The following is a 23,853-nucleotide window of genomic DNA, read 5'->3' as shown; positions in this document are numbered from 1 at the left end:
CTGGGAGGGATTGGGGGCAGGAGGAGAAGGGGACAACAGAGGATGAGATGGCTGGATGGCATCACCGACTCGATGGACATGAGTTTGGGTGAACTCCAGGAGTTGGTGATAGACAGGGAGGCCTGGCATGCTGCAATTCATGGGGTCGCAAAGAGTTGGACACGACTGAGTGACTGAACTGAACTGAATCAAGGATCAGAGAACCCAATCACTTACACTGGAGACAAAGTTCCATTTTTCTGAAAGTCTAAAGGGAGCTGGAGAAAGTCAAGTAAAATGTTTTCATTTCTGGCCCTCTTTCATGTCTGTGAACAGATTCCAATGATATGTTTCCCAATAGGGAAAGAAGCTTAAAAAATTAGAGCATTGCAGAGAAAATTGCTAGAGATCTGCAACCCCTTTCCCTCCACTTAGCACCACACGGACATAGCTAAGGAGTCTAAGCTATCCGCTCATCTAATTATTAATTGTGATAGCAATTCATATACATCTAAAATTAAAGGGTATGTAGTCAGCCTCTGTGTATGTTCTGCTTCCTTAGAAGGGCCTTTCTAAGAACAGAGACAAGCTGAGTCTTTTTTGCTTAATAGAGAACCACGCTGCCAACAGATTTTGAGACCAGTGCTTCCAACTTAGAATGGTTAACCAAACTATCAAGGGAGGATTCCAGAAGAAATACCAGAAGCACATTCCAAGTGTGGGCTTTCTAGACAAACAGATCTGACTTTAAAAACCTTAACTCATGCTTCCATGTGTGATGCTGGGCAAGTCAGTTAACTTATTCTACCTTGTTTCCCCATCTAGGTCATCTATGCATGCCCGTTTCCCCACGACAGTCCTAAAGTATACCTTCTGTCCTTGGGTGATTAATAAAAGCTACCCTATCACTTCAAAAAGGTTACTGTTTGAACACTGAATTAATGGACACTTCATTCTTCAGTTAAAATAATTGTCACCTCTCAGGCTAGCCATGAGGTATATTCATTGCTACCACAGTGTCTTACATATAGAAATGTGCAATATATACCAGTTCCCTCTTTATCCTCTTTATCAATTTCTTTCAAATCCACTCTCTGTCCAACACAGCAATCATTAACCTCACAGGGCTATACAACACTTGAAGCATGGCAATTTGAAGTTCAGATACTCTGTAAATGTAAAATACACTAGATTTTGAAGATTTAGAACATTGAGAAAAGAAGATAAAATATCTCATCAATAATTTTTATGGTAATGACTTGTCCAAATGCTATTATTTTTAGTATATTAAGTTAAATAAATTATTAAAATTAATTATACAAGTTTCTTTTTACTGCTTTAGCATGGCTACTAAAAACAATGTAAAATGACATTTTATTTTTTTTTATTTTTTTATTTATTTCCATTGGGCAGTAGTGCTCCAGATGATCCATATGTATGGGCCTCACACACCTCATCCCATCCATTGAATTCGTCCTTTGAAACCCAAGGTGAGAATCAAGTATGCTTTCATCATATTTAGCAACATGTTTTTAAACTTACTCTGGGCTTTGGAAGCTAAAAGGGCAATAAACTAAAACACAAAATAAAATCAACTTTGACCATGCCTCTCAGCAATGGTTTCTCCTCAGGGAGAGAAACATTGACCTTGAGTACATTAGGAGAGCTAAAGAGCTGGGGCCAACCTTGGAAGACATCCGCGTTGGCAAGAAAAAAAGAATCTTGGTTTGCCAGAAAAGATATTGCAATCTCTCCCTGGGTCACGTTTGCTAATCCTTGTGAGTGCTTATGAAACATCTCTGGTCTCAAATCTGAATAATATAAAAGAACTGGGACCCAGGAGCATGCTATAGGTGCCGCCTCCTTGAAAAGAAGCACTCATGCCATGAAAAATCACCAGCTTTCAGCCCCCCAAATCTTCTAAAAGCATTAAAACAGCCTCTAGTTTGATTCTTGTAGATGCCCCTGACACGAGTGGAAGAGTTGAGAACAACAGAATATACAGAACAGAGTATTCAAAATAATAATGTAATTCAATTAGTGTCCGTGCCGCACTGATACAGCTAGTTGAACAACATCAATGTTCAATTTTTAAAATATTAGCAAAGAGGAGGGGCTGGAGGGAGGCTCAAGAAGGAGGGGATATATATATATATATATATATACACACATACATATACATATATATGTGTATATATATGGAGAAGGCAATGGCACCCCACTCCAATACTCTTGCCTGGAAAATCCCATGGACGGAGGAGCCTGGTAGGCTGCAGTCCATGGGGTCGCGAAGAGTCGGACACGACTGAGCGACTTCACTTTCACTTTTCACTTTCATGCACTGGAGAAAGAAATGGCAACCAACTCCAGTGTTCTTGCCTGGAGAATCCCAGGGGTGGCAGAGCCTGGTGGGCTGCCATCTGTGGTGCCGCACAGAGTCAGACACAACTGAAGCGACTTAGCAGCATATATGTATATAGGGCTGATATATATGGTTATCACTTTGTTGTATGGCAGAAGCCAACACAACATGGTAAAGCAATTATCCTCCAATTAAAAAAATATATTAGCAAACTGGATTTTGAAGACATTTTTATCAAATAATCCACTTCAGAAAACCTTTTCAGATATGCAGATTTTTAAAAAAATTATTTCTTCTGGAAGAATTCTATTGGCTGAGGTGGTTTCCCTGGCATCTCAGGTCAGTTCTATCCTAGAGGCAAAAAGTAATGATTCAAACTGGTTTCCCAGCACAACTGAACAAGAGCTGTCGTCAACATATTGAATTTTTCACATTTCAACCCGTTGTTTTAGCTGTGCAGACATAAACGTTGACATCACTCCTCAGAGGAGCACCATCTTGCCTGATGGCCCCATAGTTTGGAAGGAAGGTAATGACAGACACTATGAGAAGTATGTGTTGGATAGATCTAATATTTAATGTGTTCCATGAGATGCTTTGTGTCTGAGCTCCACCAGCTCTCATCAGCTAACTCCCCCACCCATTCACCCACAATCATAATTCCTCTCTCTTTGATAACGTGCCAACACAGGGAGAGGCAAGGGTTTGGAACAAGAGCATCTGAAGTGGAAGAAAACACAACGGGCCTCTCACTTTCCCTCTCTAACCGCAACAATTGGAGAAGACTTTGGCCTGAAAAAATCTATCTGCTACTAAATGGTACCCAGATGGAAATCACAGCTGTTCTCTGGTACCAGCTGTACCTATGCCCATCCATCTTCAGAACACGCCTGCGGCTGAGCAGGGAGAAAAATTGGGTTGACAGAGCAGTTAAAGAGCCTCTCTTTTCTTCTGCGCACTTTTCCTTTTATCTTTCCCCTTCAGTTTCAGAGTTTCTTGTTCTCACCTTCATGCTGTGGCAGTGCTGACAGAAGAAAACTTCAGTTCTGGAAAACCAGTGGTGAGTAACAGCCCCAGGCTCTGAATACCTAATGCCTATTGTATGCGTGTGTGGGAGGGGCGACAGGAGGGAGGGGGAGAATTTGGTCGAATAGCCTGGGTAGGAAGAGGACCTCGTGATGATGACCCCAGTGCCTCCAGAGAGTATCTGACTTTTGATACCTGTCTTCTAATTAAATCCAAACATCTAATATGCACGGCCTCTAGGAATGCATTGTTCAAACAGATTCGATTCCTGCCCAGAGTCTTTTCAAGCCACTGACCACTTTGAACCTAATTAGAAAAAGCAGAGGACACTGGAGACATTTAATAAAAGGAATCGGGTTGCTGCTTCATCTTCATGACCTGGGATTTATAAGGGAATTTCACTGGCTTTGTAGCAATGTAAAATAAATAGACATTAGATGATGACAGGGAAAACAAAATTGCTGCCAAAGCTAAAAAGAGCTTGGCAAAAGAAGAAAGAACTACTACATAGTCAGTCATTATTTACTGTACAAACCTTTTCATAAAGCATAGAAGAGAGATACATAGGAATAATGGGCCCTTGCTAAAAGATGAAAAGAGCTTTCTATAGCTACATTATCCCCTTGTCGGAGGCACAGACTGGTCCCAGTGGTTACACAATCTTATTGTTCTATTCAACCATTCAGAAAGCTGAATGAACACCCCTGCTCTGGAAATTTTAAAGACTGAAATAAATAGTCCACGCGTTTCCAAGGAAAAGAATAAAACTGTAATGGATGGAAATGACTAATTAATTCATTAATCCTCGCAGACTGCCATGGTCCACTGCATATGGTCTCACCAGTTAATTAGTTTTTTTGCTTGTCATGCTAAAACGTAAATAAGCGCTGTTACTTAACCTACCAGCTCCTGACAAAGCAATCCAGCTGTTCATTATTTCATGTAAAAGGAGGAATGCTTTGCTGTTTGGTGGTAGTGTTATCTTTGAGATGTGTGCAAAATAACGTGACCTGAAAAAACCATCTTAAAGAAATGGTTTGATTCTATGCATTCCCCCTTCTTACCCCAGGAAACAGAAATCCTGTAGCTTCTTTAATAAAGATGTGTCCACCCAATCCAACAATAGGGAATTAATTTTAAATGTTAGCGAAGAAAATTTTATTTTCTTTAAACTGTAGCGTGCTCATAGCTATGGAGCACTGTAACTATAAACTTGATCTAAACAAAAGATACACAATGGAAAGATCTGAAGAAGCAAGGTACATTTTTGATGAATGCTAACAAGAGTCTATCTTGCCACTAGGTTGCATTTTGATAGCTAATGTCATAGGTAGACTCATTTAGCCTTTCCGTGTGTGTGTGTGTGTGTGTGTGTGTGTGTGTGTGTGTGTGTGTTAGGGAAGGAGATTTGTTGCCTGGGGTGAAAAGTGGGAACAAAGGTGTTCCTACAGCATCTGAGAAAACTGGCGGAAGAAAGTGAAAAATGTATCCAGGGAAATGCGCAACAAAGGGACCATTCTTACAAAGGAAAGAACACTGACCCCAAAGCTGTACTGATATGTTATATGGTACCCGAAGCAGGGCAAAAAACTTTAACTGTAGCGAGCAAAAAGTGGTGGATTCTAATTAATCTTACTTTCGAGAGCAATGGGGCCTTGTACAGACCATTAACTGAGTACCCACCCTGACTTTAAATCTTTAAGACCTCAGGGTCTTGAGCAAGACATCTGCCCTTCCTAAGCCACTACTTCCTCGACAGGAAAATTGAGAGACTAACACCTCCTGCTTCACAATATCTCAGTTTCAAAGATCAAATACCAAAATTATGGGAAATTGTTCTGGAAGCTGTAAAGCCCTGTATGAAGATGGTGTTTAATTGACTATGATAAAGAAGCATCACATATAACCAATAAATGAATGTTTCAAAGAACATGGAAAGAGTACTCAATATTACAACAATCTTAAATACAATTTAGTCTTTCTTGGAGGGTTTAAAAAGTATTTTAGGAAGCCACAATATCTCTTTCTGTTAGGAATAGGAATCAAGTACAGAAATAGCCAACCAACTTGTATGGCAAAAATTAAAATTCTGATGATTTCATATATGTGGTTGTTTGAAATATCAATTATCAGGAGCTACTCTAGCCCATTATGCCTTTCAACTGTATCATCTAAGTTGTATAAGAGATATTACTACTAAGTCACTTCAGTCATGTCCGACTCTGTGTGACGCCATAGACTGCAGCCCACCAGGGTCCCCCGTCCCTGGGATTCTCCAGGCAAGAACGCTGGAGTGGGTTGCCATTTCCTTCTCCAATGCATGAAAGGGAAAAGTGAAAGTGAAGTCGCTCAGTCATGTCCGACCTTTAGCATGGACTGCAGCCTACCAGGCTCCTCCATCCATGGGATTCTCCAGGCAAGAGTACTGGAGTGGGGTGCCATTGCCTTCTCCACGATAAGAGATATTAATCACCCATTATAAAGAATGACAGAACTATATCAATTGCGAAAATTTTCACAAGATAGTACTGATTGAGCAATGTAAGAGGGAGACATGAGTTTGGGGAAAACCAGAGATGCTGTCCATTGGAGAAAGATGCCCTTTACTCAAGATGCTTTATTTCCATCTGCCAGGATATTCTTATAATATATAGCCATCTGATAGAAAATTGTTGTAATAAATAGAAAACCCTTCACTGTCTGCAATATGATTGGACTTCTATTAGCTGTGGTGCCCTTGTGCAGTGCACAACCCTCCCAACCATGTAGGGTGACCCTGAGATGTTCAGTTTTACTTTTTACACTTTCATTTTGTGTTATATTTACTGCAAAATTTATGAACTACCATTTGCAACTTGAAAAACCAATGTCACTTTCAATGTTTGAAACAAGTATTAAAAGAGTGTTAGTATTGGAAACCATCCAGGTATCCACAATAGGGGATTGGTTAAGTTAATTACACATGTTCATTTACTCAACTACTTAGAAACCTATTAAAATGGTGAGGCAAATGTATATAATGTTTAAGAGGGAAAAATGAAGTAAAAAAACATATGCATACTGTGTACAAGACAGCAAAAGAGACACTGATGTATAGATCAGTCTTATGGACTCTGTGGGAGAGGGAGAGGGTGGGGAGATTTGGGAGAATGGCATTGAAACATGTATAATATCATGTATGAAACGAGTCGCCAGTCCAGGTTCGATGCACGATGCTGGATGCTTGGGGCTGGTGCACTGGGATGACCCAGAGGGATGGTATGGGGAGGGAGGAGGGAGGAGGGTTCAGGATGGGGAACACAGGTATACCTGTGGCGGATTCATTTCGATATTTGGCAAAACTAATACAATATTGTAAAGTTTAAAAATAAAATAAAATAAAATAAAAAAACATATGCATAGTATTCTAGATAGAGACAGATGTTGACAAAGGATGGATAGTTAGATAGCCCTGTTTATTTGCGGAATAATCCTGGAATGAGACGCAGCACGGAGGTGATTCATGTATGGCTGGCGCATGGGTAATTTTTGCCTATATATTTATACATTTCTATATTTGTTGGACTTTTTATAATAATCAAAAATTGTTTCTGTTGGGAATTTTGTCAGTTAAGTTGTGCTGGAGAAAATGTCTGTCTCCTCCCATTTAAGCAGAAGGACCTTTGGACAACCCAGAGGATTATTTAATATTTAACTTAGCAAACCAGTTAAGTCATTGGCAGAGCTTCTTAAGAGTCTGAGTCTTGCTTTCAGTAAGCATCCAGGTTGACTTCTATGTGTGTTTTCTATTAGTTTAGTTCTTAACCATTTTCCCCAGGATAGTAGAAAAGAAAGAAACTTGTTGGGTTTGATGAATGGAAAGGAGTCAGAGGAAGTTGACAAAGGAAAGCGGAGCATACACGTTCTCTGTCGGTGGTGGCACCCAGCTTAAACATGGTTCCCTATGTTATCTCTTTATTCACACCATACCTGTATACCCTAGCATGTTTCTGAATGTTTGCGATCATGGGAAATACAAAAATGAGCAAGATCCAATGCTGCCCTCAAGGAACTTACAATTCATTTTCTGTCCAGACAGTCCAGAAGCTTCCAAACACAGATTGACATGGACCAAGAGGATTAGCAGAGGACCAACTGTTTTCAAAATAACCACTCATTGCACTGAAATCAATGAATCCTTTTTGAGGCTTAATTCTATTTTATACAAGGGACAGCCCTTAAGACTAGGAAAAATAAGTCACCTGATTTACAGACAAAAGTTGACAATCTTCACAGGGCATTGGAAATAAAGATCTTTATTCTCAGTTTATAAGTGAGCATGAACTATAGCGTGTGTGCGGCTGCCTCTCTGCAGAGCTGGCAGTAAGCAGGCAAACCCTTAGTGTCAGGGGAGAAGGCAGAATGGAAAATACAGTGAGAAGTGGAGACCGCTAATGGAGAGAGATGTTGAATGGGTAAGCTCTCATCTGCACATACAGAAGCCTTCACGTGGTTATGAACAAAGGGTGATTGCAAGACAGTTTATTAATTGAAAGTAACTGTTCTCATCTTGGTGCAATGGCTTGATGTTGAAAAACCAAGCACATGATAAAAGGACATGCACAGTCAACAGAGAAACCTCAGCTTTCAAAAATCTGCCAGGAAGAAAAAGTTTAGAATGGATTTGTTTTCTGGCTCCTCACAACAAATTAACCACCAAGGGACTCCCAAGGAGCTGAATAAGGAACCAGTCTTTCCCTCCCCCTCCTTCCCCACCCATTCCGCAGTCTTCCCCTCTCCATCTCCCTATCTCTTGCCCTTCTGGCTACTCATATGTGCATGGTGAGCAAGTATCCAAAGAAGTGCTCTATTTTTTGTCCTCTTTCTCATGCAGCAACTAATACTTGAAAAAGCAAAACGAATTCCACACATCCCATACCCTAGAACTAGGGCTTACTATAAAACAAAACAAAAATTAGATTTCTAATTTATGAGTCATTTTTCCCATTGTTAAATAAATACGATTTGCATTCAGCAGATGTGTCCATGAAGTGACCGTGTGGGTATATTGAAGACTGGGTTTCTTACCTGCTTTGTTCCTGGGTTCAGCACCAGGTTGATAATTTGCACATTACACAATATGACTGCATTGAAGGTGAAAGTGTTAGTCACTCAGTCTTGTCTGACTCTTTGAGACCCCATGGACTGTAGCCCGCCAGGTTCCTCTGCCCAAGTTCTCCAGGCAGGAATACTGAAGCAGGTTTCCATTTCCTTCTACAGGGGATCTTCCTGACCCAGGAATCAAACCCAGGTCACCTGCATTGCAGGCAGATTCTTTACTGCCTGAGCCACCAGTGACTGCATTGAGAGACCTAATTGGCTATACTGGCCAATTCCTTTGTGAAAAAAAGAAAAAATAATAATTTGCTGCTGGAAACTACTGTTAAATGTGTGTGGTGAAGTGTTCTCCAGTGGAATACATTGCTTTTAAAAATATATATTTATTTATTTAGCTGTGCTGGGTCTTAGCTGTAGCATGCAGGATGTTTTTTGGTTGCAGCATGCAAACTCTTAGTTACAGCATGTGAGATCTAGTTTCCCAACCAGGGATCAAACCCAAGCCTCCTGTATTAGGAGCATGGTGTTTTAGCTACACGACCACCAGGGAAATCCCAAGATACATTGCTTTGAGCCTCCCAGAAATGAGTCCAAAGTATCGTTCCATGATGTAATAATTACGATCACAAAAATCTTTATTTCACTAGGAATATTTGTCTTTGAACCAAAACAGTGCTGGACTTAGACAAAAGCCACACATATACACAACACATCCTTTGAGATCCAGCCCCTCCAAGTTTTCTCTCTTCTCTTAGACACATATACTCTCTGCCAGGATGTGAGTTGAAGTCAATGAGGTACCTTCTTAAGATACTAGTTGTTGGTAAATGATGTCAAAATGTGTAAGAAAAGACTTCAATCAACCTTCTCTCTATAAATGTTCTAAGCACTAATGAAAGGCCAGGGAAGTAGCATTGTTGAAAACCTACATCATGTTTTCCTCTCTTGAATGAACCAGTCTCCTCTGCAAAAGACAGGAGCGTCAGCCCAGAAGGAGGCAAAACTAAGCATTCTGGAAATGCAGCCCTGCCAAGAAGTCATCTGTTCTTGGTGTTGGAAAAACTTCAACCATATTACATGTCTTTTCCAAACAAGTGTTTGAGGGCTCTGGAAAATTCTTCCTGGGCCACAATACAGAATAACTGAAGGACGTAATTTGGTGTCTACCGTCCATTTGTCATCCCGATGTTAGTTCCGATCTTTTAGCTTTGGAAATCTATAATCACATCACTGGACTTCCCATTTGAGAGACTTGGCTACAGTGAGCAAGAAGGTAGATTTTCACTTCTTTATTTGATATTACTATTTTAGTTTTTTGCGTTTTTTTTTTTTTTTCCATTTTCTTCCCAGAGTTAACAGGAAAACAAATTCTTTCAGGGGAGTTCTAGAACTGGCTTCATGGTTTTAAAAGGAGGAAAAGGACTTGTGAGAAGCGCAAGGAAAGGGAAGATGGAGCCAGGGTGGGAGGTGGAATGGAATGAATAAATGCCACCAAACTGAGCACACTGGGCAAGCCCACAGTGGAGATCAGCCCAGGTAACATGTCACAGTGACCCTGAATTTGCTCTCTGTGCATTTCATCACGGACGTACATGTGATTGTTTTGTTTTGCTTTGCTTTAATTTGGCCACACCACATGGCATGTGAGATCTTAGTTCTCACATCCCAGGATCAAATCCACAGCCCCTGCATTGAAGCTCAGAGTCTACACCACCAGACCACCAGGAAAGTTCCACTCATACAATTTTTAGTGCTGAAATGAAAGTGAAGAAAAAGACTATTTTATAAACCTTGAGAGCAAATGATTCCCCTCGCTATTTTTTTTTAAACCATGAATAGCATTCAGTTTTTCTATTAAATGCATTTAAAACAAAAGAGAAATTCTCTCCAAGAAGGCACAAATTCTAAATCCTCTGATGCTGGAAACAAGGTTGAACAACACGAAAAATCACCCCAACAGCTGTTTCTATACAGCAGCTCTTAGGAAGGGAATCTCACGGTGTCACTTAACCAGCTGTCATATTGGGGAATAGTGAACGTACCAATTGATGTATTGTTCCTGGGAGGTGGGAAGAGTAGGGGTTTATTTGAGAAGAGAGGGAAGAAGGGTCAGTGAATTACAGCTCTAACCTGTGAACAGTGGTTGAATTGTTTGGGGTGTTGATTCAAAATCCTACAAAGGCCCCATTATCCTTATTCTCCAGGTGATTGTACACCTGACAAATGGTAATGGCAACATTAGCTGACCTGCGAGAGTCCTCTAGACTCTAATGTGTGCCAGTATTAAGCCTGATAGCCTCTCTCTCTCCCCTATTTTGATAGCTGCCTGCTGTTTAAGCAAAGCACTGGGTTTCCTGACAGCTGAGGCCCAGGTGGCCTCACTATCAATCTAAACAAGCTGACGTGAAATTGATCTTCCAGGGTTGGGACTTGGGGAGCTGGTGTCAACAGAGCGTTCCACCTTCAGTAAAGATAATTCTTTCATCATCAAGGGCGATAGGAGGAAGGACTAAGGAGAGCTGACACAGGTGTCCAAGTTACCCACTTGTATTTGCTTTTTAAACTCCAATTGTGATGACATCACCCTATCAAAGGGCTGTGTTTGTTGATGTTTGTTTATGTGGGTTGTCAGTATATAACCATGCACAATTATAGCTGGATCAGCCCTCTATATTAAAAAGATGGGAAAATTGAACCACAAAAGAAACTCTTTGGGCAAAGAAATGTTGATGGAAGCAAACAAAGAAAATGCAACCTGGATGGAAATTTCCAATAGTTTTAAAAACAATCCGGACAGTGTGGGCAGACTAGTGGTTTGAAAAAATACATATGTGTGTTAGTTGCTCTGCTGCTGCTGCTGCTAAGTTGCTTGAGTTGTGTCCAACTCTGTGCGACCCCATAGACGGCAGCCCACCAGGCTCCGCCGCCCCTGGAATTCTCTAGGCAAGAACACTGGAGTGGGTTGCCATTTCCTTCTCCAGTGCATGAAAGTGAAAAGTGAAAGTGAAGTCCCTCAGCTGTGTCCGACCCTCATCGACCCCATGGACTGCAACCTTCCAGGCTCCTCCATCCATGGGATTTTCCAGGCAAGAGTACTGGAGTGGGGTGCCATTGCCTTCTCCAGTTAGTTGCTCAGCCATGTCCAACTCTTTGTGACTCCATGGGGTGTAGCCCACCAGACTCTTCTGTCCATGGGATTTCCCAGGTAAGAATACTGGAGTGGGTTGCCATTTCCTTCTCCAGGGGATCTTCTTGACCCAGGTATCGAACCTGCAAGTCTTCTGCAAGAGACTTGCAGCCAGACTCTTTCTCATCTGAACCACCAGGGAAGCCCTGTTAATTATCCCACCAATAAAATCCAACCAACAGAATAAGTAATCCAGGAATAATTTTCTATTTAGGTTTTCAAATCAATATGTGAAAATTTTAGTAGACTTATTTTAACCAAGTTTGGCTTAGGATTGTCTTAGGTTTGGCATTTCATTCATCTTTGGGGAGGAATAAGGAATGATGCTAAAGCTGAAACTCCAGTACTTTGGCCACCTCATGCCAAGAGTTGACTCATTGGAAAAGACTCTGATGCTGGGAGAGATTGGGAGCAGGAGGAGAAGGGGACGACAGAGGATGAGATGGCTGGATGGCATCACCAACTTGATGGACATGAGTTTGAGTGAACTCCGGGAGTTGGTGATGGACAGGGAAGCCTGGCGTGCTGCAATTCATGGGGTCACAAAGAGTCGGACACAACTGAGCGACTGAACTGAACTGAACTGAATGTACATTCAAAATAGAAGTCAGAATGACCTTTGTGTTTGACTAAACCTAGCGTAGTCAATTGGACTATAAAGAAAACTGAGCACCAAAGAATTGATGGTTTTGAACTGTGGTGTTGGAGAAGACTTTTGAGAGTCTCTTGGACTGTAAGGAGATCCAACCGGTCCATCCTAAAGGAGATCAGTCCTGAGTATTCATTGGAAGGACTGATGTTGAAGCTGAAACTCCAGTACTTTGGCCACCTGATTCGAAGAACTGACTCATTTGAAAAGACCCTGATGCTGGGAAAGATTGAGGGTGAGAGAAGGGGATGACAGAGGATGAGATGGTTGAATGGCATCACCAACTAATGGACATGAGTTTGAGTAAACTCCAGGAGTGGGTGATTGACAGAGAGGCCTGGCATGCTGCAGTCCATGGGGTCTCAAAGAGTCGGACATGACTGAGCAACTGAACTGAACTGAACTGAGCGTAGTCAATAAGGGGGGAAAAAAAAAACCTTTGTAGAGAGAAAATGAGTTGTACTCATGAGTTTAGTTTGGTGGCATGAATGGGGCCATTTCTTTTTTGAATCTCACTGAGTTGGAACTGCTAGAAATGAGGCATGACCTTGCGCTGCAATACAGGAACAGCTAATTCCTTATCTATAAGAGTTGTCCTGAGATTAGGTTAGATCTTCGAATCAGCATGAAAACTGATTAGAAAGTGAAAAATCAGAAAAGCAATGGGCTCTTTCATTTATACAACACTAGAATGAGTTGTTGTTGGAGAAACCCAACAAGTTTTTTCCACTTAAAGTACACTCTGAAAACATCAGACTATAAAGACAAAAAAAAAAAAAAAAAAATCTACAGTTAAAAACCCAACCCAGTGCACCAAAGGGCATCTTCCAGTTTGGAAAATGTGAAATTAGCATTAGCAACTGTGTAGATTTTGCAGAAGAGCTGTGCATTCGCTATGAAAGATCTAAGACACACATTATCCCAGGCTTGGTCTATGATTCTGTGTGGCCTGAAGCTGAACATGCAAATTCTTTGAGCTACAATTTAATTTTACCTCTAAAAGTCAATGGGAATATAACAACAAAGAACACTACAAATGTGGGAAGAGTCTTGCTCAAATGACTGGGGAAATTGGTGGCTGAGCACTTCCTGAAGAATAAAATGAGAACACGATTTGATTATCTTGTTCTCACATATTTCAAACAAACTACTAAACTCTGGTTCCAACCTAACCAGATGAACCTTTCCAGAAACATTTCCTAGATCTTGGTGAGGAAATATTTTGGGTTAGGAGAACTAAAGGCACCTCGTTTCTTTACTTCAGTCAATGGCACTTCATCCTCTACACATCGGGTAGCATGCGATTTTCTACCACCACCTTGAAAGCATCAGAGGCCACAGTATCTGGTGGCACCACAAACTAAGTGAAAACCAGATAGTTTCTACAACACAATTCTTCTATGCTGTAAGAGAGATGACGGGCATGGCTTCTTAGTAATTTGCCTAATTTCATTGTGTTGTCTTAGTGGGTAACACACCCACTAAGAAAGTCCTAAAAAGTGCTGTCAATATAGGAAAAATCCACATAATAGATCAAACTTGAAGCACTATTTAAAATAGTCATGACATGGAAGTAATCTAAGTGTCTCTTGACAGAGGAACAGAAAAAGAAGCTGTGGTGTGTATATATACACACACAATGGAATATTACTCATAAAAAAGAATGAAATAATGCCATTTGCAGCAACATAGGTGGCTGCTGCTGCTGCTGTTAAGTCAATTCAGTCGTGTCCGACTCTTAGCGACCCCATGGACTGCAGCCTACCAGGCTCCTCCATCCATGGGATTTTCCAGGCAGGAGGACTGGAGTGGGGTGCCATTGCCTTCTCCAAACATAGGTGGACCTAGAGATTATCATATTAAGTGAAGTAAGTCAGAAAGAAGCAGATAATTACAATATGATATTACTTATTTGTGAAGTCTAAAAAAATGATACAAATGAACTTGTTTATAAAGTAGAAATTAACTCTCAGACATAGAAAATAATCATATGGTTAACAAAGAGGCAGCAGTGATGGGGTGCAGCAATAAATTAGGAGTTTGGGATTAACAGATACAAACTACTATGTCTAAAACAGATAAGCAACAAGATTCTACTGTACAGCACAAGGAACGATATTCAATATTTTGTAATAATCTATAGTGGGAAAGAATTTTAAAAAGATATATGTATATATGTTTAACTGAATCACTTTACTGTATACCTAAAACTAACACAATGCTATAAACCAACTATATTTTTTAAAAATTAAAATCAACCAATGTAGCACTGATTATTTTCTTCTGATCTCTGCTTTACAGAGGACTTGAACTAGAGCTATAAGTCTTCTGGATCAGTTCTGCTCAAAAGCACTTGTTCTTTATATATATACAATAAAATGTATTAATGTCTCTTTTTTGGACACCATAAAAGTTCAAAATATGTGATCTAAGTGAACATTTCAGATAACTTGTTTACCACTATATTCTAGAATCAAGTTCAGTTCTTGACTAGTAGTAAATGTTCAAAGTAAATAATTCAGGCTTTGTCCTTTTAACAGCATAAGTTGTTTTGAATCTTAACCATTCTTAGCACGTACATCTTAAGGAATAGGACATTCTAAATGTAATTCCATGTTTTGTCAACAAGTGAAGTTTACATGGAAAGCCTCCATCGTTGAATCATGCTATTGTGGTGATGACTTTAGAGATTCTTGGGCAGTACAAGACCATTTTCTCCTATGCTGGATGGTCTGTTCATAACATCCTTTCATCCTTTCATAACATTGAATCCAGGAGGCTGCCTCTCTCAGGGTTCTGCCTCTCTCCACTCATCATCCATCTATTTCATAAATATTTATTGAGCACCTGCCTCGTACTTTTGTTGCTGTGTTGTTTAGTCGCTAAGTCATGTCTGATTATTTGTGACCCCGTGGACCATGACCTCCCAGGCTCCTCTGTCCTTGGGATTTCCCAAGCAAAATACTGAAGTGTGTTGTCATTTCCTTCTCCAGGGGACCTTCCCCTGGATCCCCTAGGGATCAAACTCGTGTCTCCTGCATTGGCAGGTGGATTCTTAACTGCTGAGCCACCAGAGAAGTCCACCCTACATTATTCCAGGTCCTAAAACTCTTAAAGGTTTTATTCCTACAGTGCTTGGATTTTATGATAACAATCTTCCATGCTGCTCAGAATCTCTTCTAAGTTATATACAATTTTGTGTCTGTGTTCAAAATGACTGAAGTTTCTACATTTCCAAAATCTAGGTTATTGTGGCATTCCTGGAGTTAATCTTCTTGCTTAATACTTGTCCCCTCAGCTGACACACTGCTCTCCATCACATTCTATGTCTTTGCTGCTAATGATCCATAAGTCAGGAAGCTGTGAAAGTTTCCCTTCCTCTGTAGTGACACCAGCCCAGTGCCGATTCTGAAATTGTATCTGAAAAATATTTGGGGTTGGTGGAAAGTTATAACTGAGTGGGATCTGATTTTTTTAAAGCCTCAGGCCTCACATTCATATAACTCAAGAATACTAACCTAGATCTTTCCAGATTGTTGCTCTGATTTCAGGCTCAGTGATGTGTTCTCAAATTCATTCCCCCATCAGTACCATTTTGCTCTCATGCATGGACCCAATTCATGCTGAGCCCTGACAGAAGGTGCATGGACAGCATGGTGGGGCCAGGCAAATTTGAAACAGCCCATTGCCCGTTAACTAGTTTTAGAAACAACAATGAAACAGGAAATAACAAAGCATGATCCTTGAATTAGTACTTCAGCAAAAATACTCAAGAGTTTTTCCACAGTCTGTAAATTGCTCCAGCTGTGTTTTCACGGTTTATGAAACTGAGAAAGGCAAACTCTAGAGACAAATTAAAATGTTGGATCTGGTCAGGGATGATTTTATAATAAAGGTGCTCAGTTATATGGTATAGTCTATGATACACACAGAACTATAAGCCAAGTCTACTGAAAATACAAACAGTTTATGCATTGTCCACCCAGAGGGACAAGGACTGGCATATATCAACACACAGATCAACCCAAATAATAAGATCTGTTTTATTGCTATGTTCTACCAGGAGAGGATGGAGGTATAACATTTTATTATGAAACGACTAATAGAAGGAACAGGAACACATAGGGATGGGCTCACTTTGGAAGGAAATGAATCGTGGATGGGGAGTGCCACCTTTTGGCTATTGGATGGTTTGACAGTCTCTCTGTTTAAAGAAAAAATAATTTTTGGCTTAGTGAATCGTGAGCTTTGCAATCTAATTCAGAAATACTTCTAAAAGCTCTTTTCCAGGTATCTCTGGGTCTCATCCTTTTTGAAATCAGCCTTGTTAGACTACCTCATGCTTTGCCCATTCAAATACTTCCCAAGAGGTTGACGTGAGCTATTTATTGCTCCCTATCACTTCCCAGAGTACCAAAGATGTAGCCAGAAAAACCAAGACAACATTGAAAGGCAGGGTACATTTTTAAGTTGCACTGCACTCCTGGCTGGGATGGCACAGAAGCAACAAATACAGAGTCTGATGGAGCTAACACAGTCCTTAGAGTCTCATAGCCCTGAACTTAACCCAAGCTATGACATTTGGGAAGAGATTTATTGTTCCTGGTTGGATAAGCATGGAGTTTTCCAGAGAAATAAATTAAACATACAAGTAACACAAATACCATGCAGGTAGTGATGCATGTCACAGAGGCTCCCCACCTCAGGAAAATCTAAAAATAGTCACATGGGTGCCCATTAACTTTGGCAATATGAAGAGATGTTGGAGACTAAGAATTGACCAAAGTCGTGGGTCACCAAGCTATAGTGAGATGGAGCGTAAAGCTTCCACCTTCACATATGAGGCTTCTAAAGAGCTCAGTGAACAAGAGTTCTTCCTCTCACCCTAGACAAGGCAGAACTAGTGAAAAGAGCCCACACTGAAGAGTCCCTCCAGAAGAATTTCCTAGGAGCCCCAGAGATTTCCCCTACCATGAATAGATTCTTAAAAGGAAGCATCAACATTTTGAGATCCCATTGCCCCAAGAGAGTACAGACGGACTCCATAGAATCAGAGCGCTGAATTACATGCATGGGCTGAGCATACTCCCCGTGTCCTCAAGGGTTTACAAGACCCTTATAAGTGCTCTATGCTTTGCCTCAGTAGAGGCTTCAGGGAAAAACATCACAACAGCCTGAAAGACCCTGCTCCCATATTCCTGTAGGTAAGGAGTTAGAGGTAAAGCATGAGAAAATCAAAGACACAATCCAGGCAAGATAGAACTGAGGGCTTAGATGCCAAGGACAGGCTTGAAAGTAACAGGTTGGGAGGACCGAGTCTAGTGTTTGGTTTGTATCACACACTCAGAAAATGTTTCTTCACCATTCCTTATTCCTTTCTTAAGTTTCCCAGGTCGCTCAGTGGTAAAGAATCCACCTGCCAATGCAAGAGACACAAGTTCAATCCCTAGGTCAGGAAGATTCTCTGGAGGAGAAAATGGAAACTGCTCCAATATTCTCACCTGGAAAATCCTCTGTGTGGTCACAAAGAGTCAGATATGACAGAGCACACAGGCATAGCATGGCACCTCACAGCTGTAGGCTCTGTTCATGGGCTCTTTTTCGTTGGTAAAGAACCAGGTTCACCATAAGACCTAGGACAACAAGCTGCCCAGAGGGCACAATGAACCTGGAAATCCACTGAAGGAAATGTATTCATTCTACAAATACTTGCTGAGTTCCTATTATGTAAGTTTCCTACGAAACTATCACCTCCAATGTATCATCTCAGTTAATCCCCCAAACAATCCAGTGTTGTTTTATTGCTTTATTATCATCCCCATTTGATGAATAAGGAAGCTGGAGCTCAGAAAGGTGAAATTAAATCTAAACCCAGAAAGAAATGTCCTTACCGTGTCTGCAGAATGGAAAGAATAGGAGGGCAGGGAAATAAACAGGGAGAAGAAAATCTGAAAGGATAAGCAAGGTGGAGGTTTGAGAAAGACCAACAGTGATTGGGAAGCTGAAATAAAAGCTGGGGCATAGCAGATAGAAGTGTTCTAGATGAGTTAAACATAGCTAAAAATCCTCCAAAAGTTATTTTTTTTAATGTAAGAAAAAATAAGGTATTCATCACCAAAAACATTTCTACTTCAGATTATTTTGTGCCTTGTGGTTTACACAAAATGTTTGCATCCCTTATTTGACCCTCCCATCCAAATATGAAAAGTGGGCAAGAAAGACAGCACAGTCGCCATTTTGCAAGTGAAGGAATCAAGGTTCGAAGCGGTGCAATCTCCTGACTAGGGTTATACAGTTGAAGAGTGGGGGGCATGGGGTTCACACTGGGTGTTGCACTTGAATTCAGTATTTTTTATTTTACAATGTTTACACACCCTGGAAAAGCCAAGCAAGCTCAAAGCTGTCATTTACAGGTGTAGTTAAAATAGATGGTTAAAAAGAGACTCAACCTCATGCAAGCCAATATTGTTACGCATTTTTTTTCTCCCAGAGAAACAAAGTACTAAAGGGTAGGAGATCAAAGGAGAACAGTTGAGTCACAGCCACATGTTGAGAAACCAAAGCCAAAGGCTTTTTTTGGATGGGACTTTGGTCAGCATCTAAAACATAACAAACTAATTATTAATTTTTATTCAATTCTGGTTTTTCAATTGACGAATTTTGTTCCAGATGAAAATGTGCATTGTAGCAAAAATGTAAAACATCACGTCATTGTCTTATTATTCTCTAAAAGAACAAATTTCACCTAGGGAGAGATTATAGACAATTTTTTTCAAACATGTTAGGTATAGATTGTGGATTGTATTAGAGGCAACTTGCCCTTCCAAAAGACTAAGACCACTCTCCAATTTTACACCCAAGAGACAAAAAAAATAAATTAGAATAAATTATTGATAAAATAAAAATTATTGGAGGAAAGTAACTAAAAGTAAGTTTAAGAAATAAGATGCAGAATTATTATTAATTATTGCAGTCTTTGGAAACTCAGTGTGCTGTTAAAGAGTACCTCAAGGCTACAATACCAAAAGGAAAGGAAAAAAGATGGTGGGAGGAAAAATGACCATTTCTAAATTTAAAAGGAGTTTGGTATCAGGAGATTAATAGAGCTGTCAGTGTGATCGTACTCAGAAAGCTGGCAAATTTCCAACTGGAACTGACACATTCAAGATATAATAATGGTTTTCTGGCTTCCTAACTAATTTGAACTTGGCTCTATTTTTTTTAATAGCCTTCATTTTTTTTAGAACAGTTTTAGATTTTCAGAAAAATTGAAAAGACAGCACAGAGAGTTTCCATGCTTCCCACACCCAATTTCCCCTATTACTGGTGTCATACAATATATGGTACATTTGTTGTAATTTGTGACCAATGTCAGTACAGTGTTATTAACTAAGTCCATTGTTGATTCACATTTCCTTAGTTTTCCCTAAAGTCTTTTTCTGTTCCAGGATCTCATCCAGGACACCACGTTACATTTAGTTGTCATATCTTCTTAGGCTCTTCTTGGCAGTGACAGTTTCTCTGACTTTCCTTATTTTTAAGGACCTTGACAGTTTCAAAGAGTACTGGTCAAGTATTTTATAGACTGTCCCTCAGTCAGGATTTGTCCGATGTTTCCTCATGATTAGGTTGTGCTCCTTGGAAGAAAAGCTATGACAAACCTACACAGCATATTAAAAAGCAGATACATCATTTTGCTGACAAAGGTCCATATAGTCAAAGCTATGGTTTTTCCAATACTCATGTACAGATGTGAGAGTTGGCCCATAAAGAAGGCTGAATGCCAAAGATTTGATGGTTTGGAACTATGGTGCTGGAGAAGATTCTTGAGAGTCCCTTGGGTAGCAACAGAGATCCAACCAGCCAGTCCTAAAGGAAATCAATCCTGAATGTTCATTGGAAGGACTGATGCTGAAGCTGAAGCTCCAATACTTTGGCCACCTGATTCGAAGAACTGACTCAGTAGAAATGACCCTGATGCTGGGAAAACTGAAGGCAGGAGGAGAAGGGGACTACAGAGGATGAGATGGTTGGATGGCATCACTGACTCAATGCACCTAAGTTTGAGCCAGCTTTGGGAGATGGTGAAGGACAGGGAAGCCTGGCATGCTGCAGTCCATGGGGTCACAAAGAGTTGGACACAACTGAGCAACTGAACAACAAACGAATTTGGGAAAGGAAAACTAGAGAGACAGGTGGCATTTTCTTCACACAGAACAGGGCACACACTATCATGATGCTGTATCTCAGTTGATGGTAACCTTGAACACCATGCGGAGGTAGTGCTTGTCAGGTTTTTAGTCCGTTTTTCCCACTATATGCTTTTTCTTTTTCTCTTTCTCTCCCCATACTGTCCTCTTTGGAAGGAAATCACTATGTGAAGCCCACAGTTAAGGAGTGGAGAGCCATGTTCTTCCTTCTTGAGGGCAGAATACCTATATAAACGATTTGAGATTTTCTGCAGGGGTTTAGTTCTCCCTCCTATTTACTTTTTCAATCATTACTTGTATCAATATGGACTCCTGTATATTTATTTTATCCTTTGTGTTGTAATTCAATGCTACTCTATTTATTTTGTTGCTCCAATTGTTCCAAATGTTTTCAGTGTCCCTTCAACCAAGGTAGGGGGTTTGAGGAGGTTTGTTTTTTTTTTTTTTTTTGGTTACTCTTGTTGTTGCTTTAAGTACTGCTTCACTTTCTGGCACTATAAGATGCTCCAGGCTCATCTTATAAACAGTCATCCCTAGGTATCCATGGGATATTGGCCCAGGACTCTCCAACCCCTTGGATGCCAAAATCGGCAGATATTTAAGTCCTTTATAGAAAATGATTAGCATAGTTGGCCCTCCATATTGGAGGGTTCTGCATCTGAGTAGTCAATTAATTGCAAATCTGCAGTTGATTGAATTATCAGTGATGAAACGAAGATCCAGCTGCATTTCCTACCCAGCCTGAGAATCAGCCATTTCTCCAAATAGCCCTGGCTCTTTTTATTGGAGGATAATGTCAGGAGCCAAGCTCAGAATGCTAGGCATCCTCATTGCTACTGGGCTGACTTGGTTCTATATTTAATGTCAGTTGAAGAATTTGTAAAATATTATTGAACATTCACTGTGTGTTTAGAACTGTATTGAACTCCCAGCCGTGATTAAGACATTCATTATTTTCCCTCATGAAGTTACATTTTGGTGGAGTTTAAGTGGAAAATGAAAGGAAAAATATTAGATTATTAGTTTATTAGAAGGTGATGAGTATATCTGAAGATGAAAACCCAAAAAGGGAGTAAGGGAAGGGACATCGCAATTTTAAATGAAGTGATCAAGGAGGGCCCCCCCTAAGGAAGGTAAGTGGACTAAAGGAGTCACATAGATGTCTGGAGTAGAAACATTCCAGGAGAGGGAAAAGCTAGTGCAAAGGCCCTGAAGCAGGAGCATGCCTGGCATATGCACAGAATGGATACGAGGCCAGTGTTTCTGGATTGGAGAGCAGAGCAAAACAATACAAACTGAGGTCAAAAAGGTGATGGTGTGGTGCTGCAAGGGATTAGGGAAGGGATGCAAAGCATGCAGAGCAAGTCAGCCATTGCAAAGGCCTTGGCTTTGCTCTAAGAAAGAGGAAAGGGAGATGCTGGAGGATTTACACTTCTTGGGTAAAGATAAATGTGTGCATGTGTGCTCAGTTGTATCCAAGTCTTTGAGATCCCATGGACTGTGGCCCACCAGGCTCCTCTGTCCATGGAATTTTCCAGGCAAGAATACTGGAGCTGATTGCCATATCCTACTCCAGGGGATCTTCCTGACCCTGGGATTGAACCTGCATCTTTTGTGTCTCCTGAACTGGCAGGCGATTCTTTACCAGTGGCACCACCTAGGAAGCCCAAACATGGAACCTGCCAGTCAAAGTACAGTTTTAATTTTCAACTTGTGCAAGGATCATGAAAAGACATGACTCCAAGCCAAGCTGAAGAATGCACCGAGAAGGGGTTCCACATTTACCAACATGGCAGTAGTGGGTAGTAATGAATTCATCCTGAGAAATTCTAGGGGTCTTTCTTTGTCCTGGGGTATTTTTGTGAGTTCCTGAAGGCAGGGTGGGGGGTCTCCCTGGTGGGGAATTCCTAGGTTCTGTCTTCAAAGATTTGAAAAGGAGCAGGTATCCAAAACACACCCCCCAAACTCCTCCTGGATACTCAGGAAAGAGGTTTCACCAGCAGCCTTATCATTAGAGTGTTTGGTAAACTGATCTAAAGATTAAGAGTGGGTTTTACTGGGTAAGGGGGAAATCCACTTGGGATGCTAAGGAACTTCAATGGGAGAGCACACAGGTGGCAGATGCTGCCAGCCAGCTTGCAGCTTGCCATATCTGTCTCATTTCTTATTCTCTTTCCCTCAAATTCTGCATTCGTTTCTTTTCCTCTGTTCTTTGTAAGACTCCTCTTGTCTATTGTTACCTAATCAACAGGACTTCCCTTATAGCTCAGTTTGTAAAGAATCCCCCTGCAATGCAGGAGACCCTGGTTCGATTCCTGGTCAGGAAGATCCACTGGAGAAGGGATAGGCTACCCACTCCAGGATTCTTGGGCTTCCCTTATAGCTCAGGTGATAAAGAATCTGCCCACAATGCAGGAGACCTGGGTTCGATCCCTGGGTTGGGAAGATCCCCTGGAGAAGGGAAAGGCTACCCACTCCAGCATTCTGGCCTGGAGAATTCTGTGAACTGTATAGTCCATGGGGTCACAAAGAGTCAGACACTACTGAGTGACTTTCACTTTCATGCAAAAGTAACCTTGACCCTTTCCTCACACAATACATAATAATTAACTTGGAATGGATCATAAATCTAAACAGAAGATATCAAACTATAAAAGTCTAAAAAAAAAAGCAAAAAACTTCCTGCAATTAAAATCAGCGCCACTCTCCTTTTCACACCCTTCTTTTCTCTGCCTCTCTTAGAATGCCCTAGGAAGCACAGGGCTGAAGCACTAACAGAAGAGAGATCAGACCCATTTCCCCGGAACTCTTCTGAGGCTGGTGACCTCTATTAAGTTGCTCAGCCTCTCAGCCTCAAACCTCTCAAGTGCTCAAGAAGGGGGTGCATGGAAAACATCCAGTTCAAAGGCTTACTGTGAGATTTAAATGAACTAAAGAATGTAAAGTGCCCAGAACATGGCATGGTAAGTACTAAGCTTTTGCTAAATTTGACTTGCCTTTTCAAACCTTCCCCCATTTTGCTATAATATAAAGTCTGTGGATATAAAGACTGTCTTGTTCATTTCTGTTTCTCCCTCCAAATCTCGAAGTGACTTGCACTAGTAGAGACTCGAAAGCTGTTAGCTGAATTAGTGGATTCATGAGGCTTGTAGTATCACCTCATATATGTTTAAGGCAGAACACACGCCCACACACCTACACACACGCGCTCATGGGAATCAGGCTGTACCTGACTGCACGTGTTGTTGACTTACTCTGAAGCTTTCCACAGCTCCACAGCAAGTGGGAGTTCAATAAATGTTGTTGACTGACTGATAGCTCAGACTCCATGAGAGATGGACAA

General features: G+C 40.8%; 1 long non-coding RNA gene across 1 annotated transcript; it reads left to right on the top strand.

The window, feature by feature from the left end:
- Positions 1–1,351: 1,351 nt before the first annotated feature.
- Positions 1,352–23,473, top strand: LOC147356899 (uncharacterized). Its single transcript, XR_015142820.1, has 3 exons — positions 1,352–1,469; positions 3,326–3,401; positions 23,253–23,473. It is a non-coding gene; the product is annotated as an uncharacterized LOC147356899 (long non-coding RNA).
- Positions 23,474–23,853: the final 380 nt, after the last annotated feature.

Source organism: Bos grunniens, chromosome 16, assembly GCF_055505025.1.
Source record: "Bos grunniens cultivar Pamir isolate PY7600 chromosome 16, Bosgru_T2T1.0, whole genome shotgun sequence".
In the NCBI taxonomy this organism is placed as follows: Eukaryota; Metazoa; Chordata; class Mammalia; order Artiodactyla; family Bovidae; genus Bos; species Bos grunniens.
The sequence above is the reverse complement of the archived record's forward strand: the minus strand, read 5'-3'. Positions and strand labels throughout refer to the sequence as shown.